Below are 11,829 nucleotides of genomic sequence, written 5' to 3' on the forward strand. Positions count from 1 at the left end.
TATTATTATTATCGTATTTTATCGTTTTTACTGTTTAAGTCATGTAATTTATTTAAATGTGCTTTTTCTTGTCACTAATTACTATCTACTATTTATTGGCTCTTAATTTTAAATTATTTTTATTGTTGAGTTTCACTATTTTATTTTATTTAGTTTTTGTGTTTTTAAGCTAAACAATGTTTTAAATCCTCACATGTGGATCAGATTTGAGACCCCAAGATGAAGGGTCTGGATTTAATTTTCACTCCCTTTTTCTTTTTTCCTTACTTTCCTCTTTCTCTCTTTCTTTCTCTCTCTCTCTCTCTCTCTCTCTCTCTCTCTCTCTCTCTCTCTCTCTCCCTTCAACCCTCTCCTCATCGAAGCTAGCCTCTTCTCTCACACCTCCACTGCCGACCACCCAACCTCACCGCTGACCACCACCAAGTTCCCCTTCCCCGGCGACCTTCCTCATGTTAGCCTCCACCCCCGTAGTCTCTCTCTCTCTCTCTCTCTCTCTCTCTCTCTCCCCTCCCAGACAGCTTGCATGGAACCCATTCAAGTTCTCCTCCATGCACCACCAAGGCGCAGCCCAATGCCACCGCTCCACTACCAGCAACTCCCTCTCCCTCCGTCGACTACTCCCTTCAACCTTAGCAACCCCTAACTCCTCCATCTTCCCCCACCCACAAACCCATCTCTCATGGTTTTCTCCCCCCTCGCATGGCCTAGATCCGCCACTAGGCCCACCGTGGACCTCCTTCTCGAGCCACCCCCAACTCCATTGACCCCCCTCACCCACTTCCATGCCCAGCCATGGCCTCTGGCAGCTTTCCCTCTCTTAACCCGAAATGGGTCTTGGTGCAAGGGTTCTCCATACCCATGATCAAGTTCGCCACCCATGGCCTCCAACTACCACCACTTGCCTCCATCGCACCTTCCTCAACCCTCCATCTCTAGCCAGCTGCCCTTGTAGCTCCCCCTTTCGATTTCCTAGCTTTGTGACCCACAGCCAATCTTTGTTAAAAACACTACTTTGTTGCTGCCCTGCCATTCTGATGCCCCCTTAATCTTCTAGATTTTCATTCCGTTATTGTAAGTAATTTTTCAAAGAATTGTATGAGATTTAAATATACTTTTATGCTAACATATTTTTCAACAGTCTGTTTGGTTGTGTCGGACCTTGGGTTTGAGGAGTGTGGATTTTTTAGTCGGATTAGAGGCTGGGCATAATTGTGTAGTTTGGCGGTGTTTGGATTATTTTATATGTCGTGTATGGGGTCATGACATTCATTATTATGTTTTATGCATTTTCATATGCTAAGGATGAAAACCGGGTTTTCATAGTGAGAAAGTATTTTTTTTTTTGGTGCCTATCATGACATTAAACCGAGATGGGACATTATCTAGGTGGAGCTCCTCCAGTCACTCAGGAGTGAATAAAACTGAGGTGCAGAGCTAGGCATCGCTCGTTACAAAGTCATACTTACGGTCGTTACTCATGGTGTGACGAAAGGAACCACAGGGTGTGTGGATGGTTCATAGGGGAGATCATGGTGCATACAGGATAATTGAATATGTGAGCCATTTTCTCACAAAATGACAGTTGTTTCTTTTAATGGAATTGTTTAGGCCAAATAGAATTTTTGGCGTGCGTTGGAAAAATGGTCATTTTCAGGAAAACTAATGGTTTTGATTTCATGCATATTTTAGCATGTGTATGCATACATGTTAGTTTTTTAAATGTGTTTTTATATATTGGCTTGTTTGGTTGGTTATTTATTGAGACTCATAATCTCACATGGTATTCCTACTCTGCAATTCTATTTTATGAAATTGTAGATTTTGATGCAAATATGGACGTCGAGCGTGAGGTTTCGACTTTGCCAGAAGAGTGACTTGGGGTCATTTGTTGGCTGTGGGATTTATTTTCCCCTTTTTGGCTGTGTATTTTGTCTTTGTATTATATCTTATTGGATAATTGTATAATCTTTTGAAATGCCTTTATCTTGGTGAATCTATGTTTAAAAATTCTGGTATTTAGTTGACTATCTATTATTTATTCACTGCGACTTTTGTTGTACACTTTTTGCATGTACACACACTTAGCACTTGTCGTTGAGGTGTGTGACCCATGTTATCATCATCCTGGTGTCACGATTCCTGTCCTTCCATATGTGGTAGTCGGTGGCACCACATAAGGCATTCAAACAACAAACTACGAACAAAGCATTCATATCTTCACATGTACTGTGCATGGCTGAAACATGAAAACCCTCAGACCAATCAATCGAATATTGATTAATACGTAATTTTTTGAACATTACTTGAAAATGAAAAGGGCTCTTCTGTTCAGAAATGAAATATTCCAAATGTTTCTAAAAACTCTTGCTCCCATTGGACCATTTGTATCTATATGCATTAGGATCCCGATTCATAGATCTCTTGGTTTAAGAAATAAAAATACGAGGATAGAACCATTTCTTCTGGCTCTTTTTCAAATTTGATAAATGTTGGTTGATCCTAGCATTAATGAATTTTTGTTTTATGCCCTTAGATCTTCATCACACAATGATAACAAATCATCTATGGTCATGGCCGAAATAAAATAACATTGAAATATACATTACACCAACTTTTATGAATCTTCTAATGTGGTCAGTGGAACATTATCAATGAAAATATATGTGTAGCCGAAATCATACAAATCCGAACCCTAGATATGGCATCACACCTCATTTCCATGGTCTAAACCAAAAAGCAACAAACCATTTCACTATCATGGTAAGCAAACATGTAAGAAACCGATTATATAACATGGTAGAGTATCATCACCTCAAATACAATCATACAAACAAACAAACAAATGAGTTCACATAACATATACATAGGATATCCATTCTTATAAAAAGGTTATAAGAATCCATTCTTTTAAAACCCTAAGCCATGTATGATGGAGTGAGTTATCTAGGTTATTCTTCAAAACAAGAGAAACCCGAAATCTTCAAGGTTCTCTCATAGGTCCGAAACTTCTAAAGAAGCAAACCCTAATTATTTTTCCAAAGATTATGCTTAGGCCATGACCTTCCTTTCCTTCCCAAAATATTCATTCTCAAAATTCAACCAAAAGATGGTTCGAATTCTCACTCGTGAAAGAAAACCGGCCCTAAGTATTCCAAATATGGTGAGTGTGTGTGCTCATGTGGAAGATCATGACCTCAGAACTGAAAATATTCTCCTTCCCACGGTCGTGTGTGTGTGTGTGCGCATTTCTTCATGAATAACACATGGGAAAACTGAAGCATTCCCTCTCTCTTGGCCGTGTGTGAGAAGCAAGAAAAGAGATGGTTGATTCTTCCTTACCGCGTGGCTTCCCTTGAAGAAAGATGATCTTAGTCTTTACAAACACTTAAAACAAAACTTTGAGTGGATAGGAGATGGCGTGAATGGTGTTTAGGTGATGAGAAAATGGTAGAAAATAGGGAGAAAGTGAGTGACCAAAATTCTCTATGCTTGTCTTCAAAAGTCCAAAAGGAGTCTTGGTCTTTTGGTTCCATCTTCTTATAGGCGTGTTCTCCATCTTCTAGAACCAAAACTTGGTGCATTTGGCATCCCCACCATGTGCCTCTTCCCTTTCCCTCATTATGAGATTGTGTTGGAACTAGAACCAAACCCTAAGTGGAGTGTAAGACCTCCAAACTGAACCCTAGTTCTAACTTTGCCCTTCTTCAAGTGTCTAGGTTCCTTGTATCAAATGGTAGAAGGGTGATTTTCAAAACCCTAAATCTTCTACCCATGTGCATGCTTGCCAAGTGGCAAGTGGACTGTGTGTATAGTGGCTGCTAAAAATCTCTTCAACTCCCAAGATGGCCCTTCATCTTCCCAAAGTTTTGGAGACTTGTGATTGGGCAATGTTGGTGGCAGCACCCTTCCCAAGTGCAGTCCATCCCAAAGGTTTCCTACCAAAAATCCTTCTAGAAACCCTAAGCATGCGCCTCTTCATTTTTCCAAGTGGATTTCACCCATTACCAAAGCAAAACCCTTCATCTCCTTTGACACATAACAACTCTCTCTTAGAAACTGAAATCCGCTCTCCTCTCTCTCTATAGTTTCCATGCATTGACTTTTGGCCTTCCATAGGCTCCACTTTCCCATAGTCTTATCATTTCCCTTCTAGAACCTCCTTCTACTAGTGACAAGTGTCACATCACCTCGTTTCCATAAGCAAGCCTTATTGCATTTATGACACATGGCAAGAGGGGGGTTATCCCCTAGGATAGGCGTGCATGACCAAACCCTAGACTCTCTCTCACCTTTTTTTCCTCAATTCAGCCCAGATTTATCAAGCCTTAGATGTAGATTCCATTAGTTGACAAGTGGCGTCCAAGAATTGGGGTTGGGCATGTGCCCTAGCTCTATTAGGGTTCAAGATCCGAGTTTCCCTTATAGAGGCTGAATTACTCATGGGCTTTGGCCTTCCTCAAGGTTTTAGATGCCTAGTGTACCAAACCTAGTTTCTAATTGGGTTACTTCACTTTGCTTGACCCGAAATAATATACCAAAAAGAACTAAGAGGCTTAGCTAAAATCTTGGTTGTCACAATATATATATATACACACACACATTGTTTGACCTTGTTTTTGATATATTGTTTGACCTATTTCCCAACAATATATGAGCAAACTTGAGTCCACTGGCCTAGCATTCTACGATAGAATGCTTTGAACTTCTTTTTTTGTTAATTGACACCTATTATAAAAGTTGTCATGTTCATAATAAAAATATATATATATATTGGGATCATATGCATTGTTACATAGAAAAGCATATAGAGGATCACATGCATTGTTACATAGAAAAAAATATCTATATTCTTGTTTATAGATATACTGATTACACTAGTGATGTGAAAGTAGGTTACGCATGTCAATTAATATAAAAAGGTATTTACTTTTTTACTTTTCTTATATGTTTCTTAATAAGGAATGTGTTTATACATCAACTTCTAAGTAATGAAGTTCATATAGGTTCTACAGTTGGAACAAACATATCTTTCTATTCAAATGTATAATAGTAGTTCGAATGGACATTTTTGGCAGCAAAATTGCATACATTTTGGGTGAAAAGTAATGAACTTTGTACGAACCAAGATAATGTCGTTTGAAGGTAATTCATTTTGTTTGAACGATAGTATATGGAATTTTGAATAAAATCAACTAGTTCAAACGAATAGGTGCCGTTAGAACTTACAACTTTTTACTTTCATTAATTAAAAAAAAAAGATGGATAAATATTTTTACATTATGCCCATTGTTTAAAACCATTGTCTAGATTTAGAAACATAGTCAAATATATAATGTAACGCCGCGAAAATAAATTCGATGGAGAGGATTCTTTTTAATTAGAAATTAGGCATGCTATGAGAAATTAAAAAAAATTTCATGGATTTAAGACTAGTTAGGTTTCGATTAGTTAGCATAGTCAAATTATGATCTGTTAAGGAAATGAAATGCATTTTAGATTTTTTTGAGACACTTAGGATCATAATTAGATGAAACGGATTGTACCATTAGATTCATATGAACTTTTGAGATCTTATGATGTAATAAAAAGTTTAGTATTTTTCGGGGGCCAAACGGGCCAATCGGAGAGTGCCATGTGGCATCTAGCAGATCACGTCACCAACCAATTGTCACATTGCCATGTAGGATGTCCAAATTAGCCTAGAAATACTAGAAAATCTTATGGACACATGACACCATTACCCCCCTCTATTTGGACCTCATTTTATACAAGTCAAGCTTAGTACACGTGTAAGGAGATTGTGTGTGAAACAAGCAAAAACTCATGCTTTCTTACAAAAATCTTTCAACTCTTACACCAACATGCCCTTCCACTTTCCCCATTGTACCTTGACTAACTTTTGGCTTGAAACTCAAACCCTAAACTACCACACACCCAATGCCCCTATGTCCATCTATTTTTGCCTCTCTACCACTTGCCTTGAACAATTTTTACAAGCAACCATTGCACCCTTCATGTACCACTCTTACACACACCATGACTCTCTTTTACATCCTTGTAGCACCCAAGACCAACCTCCATTAGAATTGAATTTGGAACCTCATAAATCAATCCAACCCTAGCCCTCCACCCAATCAGTTTACACCTTCCCATGCCCTCTTGACTTAATCCTCTCTACAAGCAACCATGACACCCCATGGTATCACCAATCCAGCCCTCGTGATGCCTTGTCCCTTCCATTTCAGCCCCTAAAAGCTTCCCTCACACTCAAACAGACCGCCCACTCCCATTCCCACTCATTCAACCAAGTCAATCACTAATCACCCAAGATATTGTCCACTCAATCAAGCAACCCTCTCATCACCTCCTTGCCATCCCATGACCAATTCTAGTTACCTGTCCCCTTACTCCCTTCTTGGTTCCCATGTCCTAGTTCTCTCTCACTTGCACACAAGCAAACTTTCACACTTCGTGTTTTGAAAGTAGTACCCAGAGGGTAATAGAGAGTAAGGAAGATAGGCATTTCATCTTGGTGAGTTTTTTTCCTCAATCTCTTCTCTCCTATTCTTGTGTTACTCTAAGTTTGAAACTTGTTGGTTGGGATTTGAACATTTTCCTTGAGATTAATGGTAGAATCTTGATGATGTTGGAATGGATGGATTTGGCTAGCATGTATTGCTTGTCTTGGAGTTTTGATTTGAAATTCCATGTAGTCCTAGGATTCTTTGGATTTTTTCAGTTTCTAATGGAGTATTGACATGTATATTGTATCAACCAATGGTTTGAACTAGTAGCACATAGTGATTTCACTTAAAAGATTGCGTGCACTATTAAGTTCGATCTTGAGCCATGAAACTAGGGTTTGAGTCGAGGCCTTGATGATTATGTATGAACACATGATTTTGATGCATGTTTTGAAATTTTTGCCTTGTCACTTATTTTAATCTTGAAGTTGGGTGTAATATGATTAAAATGATGCTAAGACCTAGCTAAAACTGAACCACGATGAACATGGATGAATTAGTTCAATAAAACTTGCATGTTACATAAGGATTTAGTCAACATATTCTAGCACAAAAGCGGCCATGTTTCATTTTAGGGTTTATCACACTATTGGTTTTCTATCTCTTGATTATAATGAAGTTTTTTGCTTAGTGAACTGTATTATCAATTAGGAATGAGTACTTAGCATGTTAGAAGTTGAGATTTGTGATTCGTTGGAATTCTTAATGCTCATTTGCAAGAGAAAAGCTAGGGATACCATGATAAGGTTTCTGGTTGTATAGCTATATTGTGTTTGTGTTGGTTGCGTCACATTATGAGTATATGATTGTGATGATTGTGAATCTAGTGTCTAAACATGATACTAAGTTGGGGATTAAGAGATGCTTTAAGTGTTATATTCCGACTAAGGCATAAATGGTACACAAGAAGGACAAAAAATCACACGAAGTGAAAATTAGGATTTAGAAGTCTCTTAAAAATGTAGAGTTCTCATAATAGATGATTGAATTAAAAATTTCTAAGTTTGTAGATATGGATTAGTATGCTTGAATTACTCTCTATATATGATAGTATGCTTGATTGTAAATTTCATACAAGTGAACTGTGTTTTATTCAATTCTTGTTATAGTTGTAATAGTTATATTATGCCATGTTGTCATATGTCACAAGCATGAATATCTATCACATAGAATGAACATATGTCATGAAGCATTCATGTATGTTACATTTTTTAGTTAAGCATAAAATGTTAAGTTTGATCACAACTACAAATGTCAGGATGGAGGATAATGCTAGTAGAACTCCCATGCCTAATCTGTAGTGACTAAAATGGAATGGAATCACCTGTGTTGACAAGGAACCATCAATAAGCTTTAAATGAGATCAAAATATTTTTGGAGTGAAGTCATAATGCACCTAACACTGATGGGTGCCATTAAAATCATGGTAACCCCATGAGATAAGACTGTGGTGTACTCATAGCTAGTGTATGGACCCGTGATGTGATACGATAACCAACATGAGCACATGATTTATAGGGAACTATGGAGCATCCATTTTATGTAAATACAAGATTAAGAACGAATGTAATCTATCTATGAAAGCAAGCATGTCATGAAGTATGAGTAACTCTATAAGATATAAGTAAAAGAATAAATAAGTCTGTTTTTTGTAAGAAAGGATGTCATGAAGTATAAAACTCTGAAGTCTTTCCTCGTAAGTGTAAGGTCATGTCAGTCATGCATACATGCCACATTTATTATCATGCATGCTTTATAAATGGATGGTAGTTTAGATGTATAACTTGCAGAGATCGAAAAATATCACGATGGTAGTTCCAACTACTGTTCCCATCCGGAATTGTAGAAGTCATGACAGGGTGGCATGGAGCACAAAATCCTTGTTTGGATATGGTAGAGTGTATGGGAATGAGCATGTAGGACTTTCTGGGGATTATACTCTAGTTTCTTAATGTCATTCTAACATTGAGAGCCGTGTTGTGCGAGGGACTTGGCATCTAGTTAAGGATCTTATGAGATCTATAATTAAGGAGTTATTACTCCAGTACATTTTCTCTCTTATGTCAAAGGCATGTTGAATGGATGATGAACTTGTTTAAGTATCAATGCAACTGTATGTACTTTGGGATTTAGTTATTCTAATACAACTTATGTTTGATGAAAGAAGAAAAGGAAAAAACTTTGTTGCATTTATTGCATATTGTTAGAAGCATGTTAGGTGCATTGTATGTTATCTATCATGAACTGGGATATTTGACATTGTGTTGCATGTCCAAATGCTTTAGTCTTTGTCAAATCACAAGCACAGTTTGGGGCCAGCACATATAAAAAGTAACAAAATAAGAGGTTGTCTAGTTTACATGCCCAGAGTCCTAACACAAATATAAGTCGATGATAAAAAAGAAACTATAAAATATAAGTATTATGTAATATGGGTGAAAGACAAAAGAAGAATGGATAGGGGGCCAAATTCAAATAAGAAAAAAATGAAACATGGGAAAGAAAAGGGCACATGCGATACTGATTCTACACCTCCTAGTTAGAAGATTTTGAACTTGCACCTAATCTTATTCTGAGTCATAGAGTTTTTGTTGTTTCCAGCACAAAGGAAGATATAACATCAACAATGCTGATGTCTCAAGAATGGTCTAACAAGGCAATCAAATTCATCATGTTCATTCTCTACAAGACAAGAAACTTATATAGACTTATTATCATCCATCTTACAAGCTTAAAAGATGGCTGATAATAAGTCTATACAGGCTTCTTGTATTACAAAGAATCATTATTTTGAATAAGTGTGGGTCTTTTCATTATTAGACTGCACAGTTTTTCTGACCTCGACTAGTGAAGTAACAATGATAGGCCTACATTCTTGAAATAATTATCCATTCATTCTCTATAAGCAAGAAGCTTGTATAAACATATTATCATCATCTTACAAAAGTACAAGACGGTTGATAATAAGTCTGTAATGGCTTCCTCTCTTGTAGAGAATGAACAAAATTATCTTGAAGAAATGTGGGCATTTCATTGTTACTACACTACATAGTCTCTTGGATCTAAACAAGTACAATAACAATGAAAGACCCATTTTTTTTTTTTTTTTAAATTTCCATTTATTCCCTATAAGATGTGAACCTTGTATAGACTTATTATTGAGATATCCCATATTTTAGTATATTTTTATTGCAAGAGTATTTTAATTTAATTAAAATATTGGTTCTTTTGTTTTAAATTTATCGGATTTTAGTTGGATTTATTTTAAGATTTTTTTTAAGTTGTAAAATTTATTTTGAGGTGCTTTCTTAGTATTAATTATTTTTTTGTGTTTAAATTTCTCTTTAATTTAAATTAGTTTATTTTTGGATTTTAAATTATGTTATTAGTTTTTACTAATTATTTATTTTATTTTAACTAGATACTGTGTTTAAATTATTTTATTCAATTTGCTGCTTTTAAAATTATTTTTCGTTGGATCAGTTTCATGACCTAAGATGTAAGGATTGGATCTCATTTTTTTCCCCATCTTTTCTTTTTTTCTCTTTTCCTTTTTCCCCTTTCTTTGTTTTTTTCCTTCTTTTATTTTCTTTCTTCCCATTTTTCCCTCTGCCTCTCTCTCCTCCCACGCAAGCCTCTCTCCCCGTCGTTTTCTTCAAGCCACCACTGCTTCGCCGTGCATTGGACGTGCACCTCACCGCCCATGCCATCCTCTTCCCCCACCTACCGGCATCCACCCTTCTCCATTTCCAGCCCCTCTCGCACCGTCGATAGCCACAACGAGCCCCTCCAAGCCACGATGTCCATTTGTTCTAGCACTGCCGTCGCTCCACCTTCGGCCACCATTTCTTTAGCATTTCATCATTGGCTTCTTGCCGACCTAACCCACCCATTTCCAGCTCCGATCCATCGTCGGAGCAACCACCATAAGCTAAAATCTGATTAGGCCATTTTTGACTTCCATCGCCACTTTCGCCGCCACCCACGGCCAACCACTACTTCCATTAGCTTCACCAACACCTCTAAGCCATTCCCTAACAATTCTAAGTCTTAGTTTGTCCCCATTCAAAAGTGGGTATTTTGAAACCCATGGCCTTAGTGCGATTTGTACTGTTATGTTGCTTTGCCGCCGCTTTTTGTACCTCCTTGATTTTTCAAAAAATATTTTATAGCGCTGTAAGTATTTTTCAAACTTTTTTTAAGATTTAACTATATTTTTGGTTTAACAATATATTGTGATTTGATTGATTGTGCCGGACTGAGTTCGAGGAGTCGGGGGTCGGATGGATTTGAGGATGAAATTATTTATGTTTGGATGATATTGGCTTTATTGGATAATTTGTCTTGTCATTTGCATTGCATGGTGCATGCATGTACATGTGTTAGAAATTGAAAACTAGGTTTTCAAATATTAATAGATTTTTGGATGCGTGTGTATCATGACCCCAAGCCGAGATGAGGTATTATCTCGGTGGAGCTCCTCTAGTCACTCAGGAGTAAAATATACTGAGTGACGTTCCCTGGGTTGTCGCTGGGTGATAATGCAATCGGACGAGATGGTAATGCTCTCGTGCCGACTCCTTGGCCCCTCTGCTGGCGGAGGTTAGAGGATGCTTGGTTACAAATACACTGAGAGCGGAACTAGGCATAGCTCGTTACGAAGTCATATGCATAGTCGTTACCCATGGTGTGACAAAGGGAGCCAGGGTGTGCAGATAGTCCCTAGGGGAGATCATGATGCATACGGTTAAGAAAATTGGATATTGGTTTCGATAATAAATATTGGGCTATTTTCTGGAAAAATGACGAGATTGGACTAATAGATTTTATGTTGGGCCATTTTCTTGAAAAATGGCGGGACTATTTTATTGGATTGGATTTCTTGGGCCAAATGAGATTTTTGGCGTGTGTGGAAAATTAGTCTTTTTCAAGGAAATGATAATTTTCGGGGTCTCATGCATATGGCATCATATTCATGCATTTTGTTTGGCATAAATATATTTTTATCTCGGTGTTTGTTTGGATTACTACTTGCCTGCGGTACCATCTCTTGGTACTGTAGATTTTGATGCAGATGAAGAGGAGGCTGAGCCTGAGGAGCTGGCTTCGCCAGAGGACTAATTGAAGTTTTTGGCTTGTATTATTTTTCGTCTTTAATTATGTAGTTTTGGATTTGTGACATTATTGGAACTTGTATTATTTTGATATGCTTGTGTTTAAGCGAGTTTGTATTTAAACAAATTCTGGTACTTAGTCGACTAACTTTTATTATCCGCTACGTTGTTTTTGTTGTACACTTATTGCA

This window comes from Carya illinoinensis, chromosome 2 (genome assembly GCF_018687715.1).
Source record: "Carya illinoinensis cultivar Pawnee chromosome 2, C.illinoinensisPawnee_v1, whole genome shotgun sequence".
Classification (NCBI taxonomy): Eukaryota; Viridiplantae; Streptophyta; class Magnoliopsida; order Fagales; family Juglandaceae; genus Carya; species Carya illinoinensis.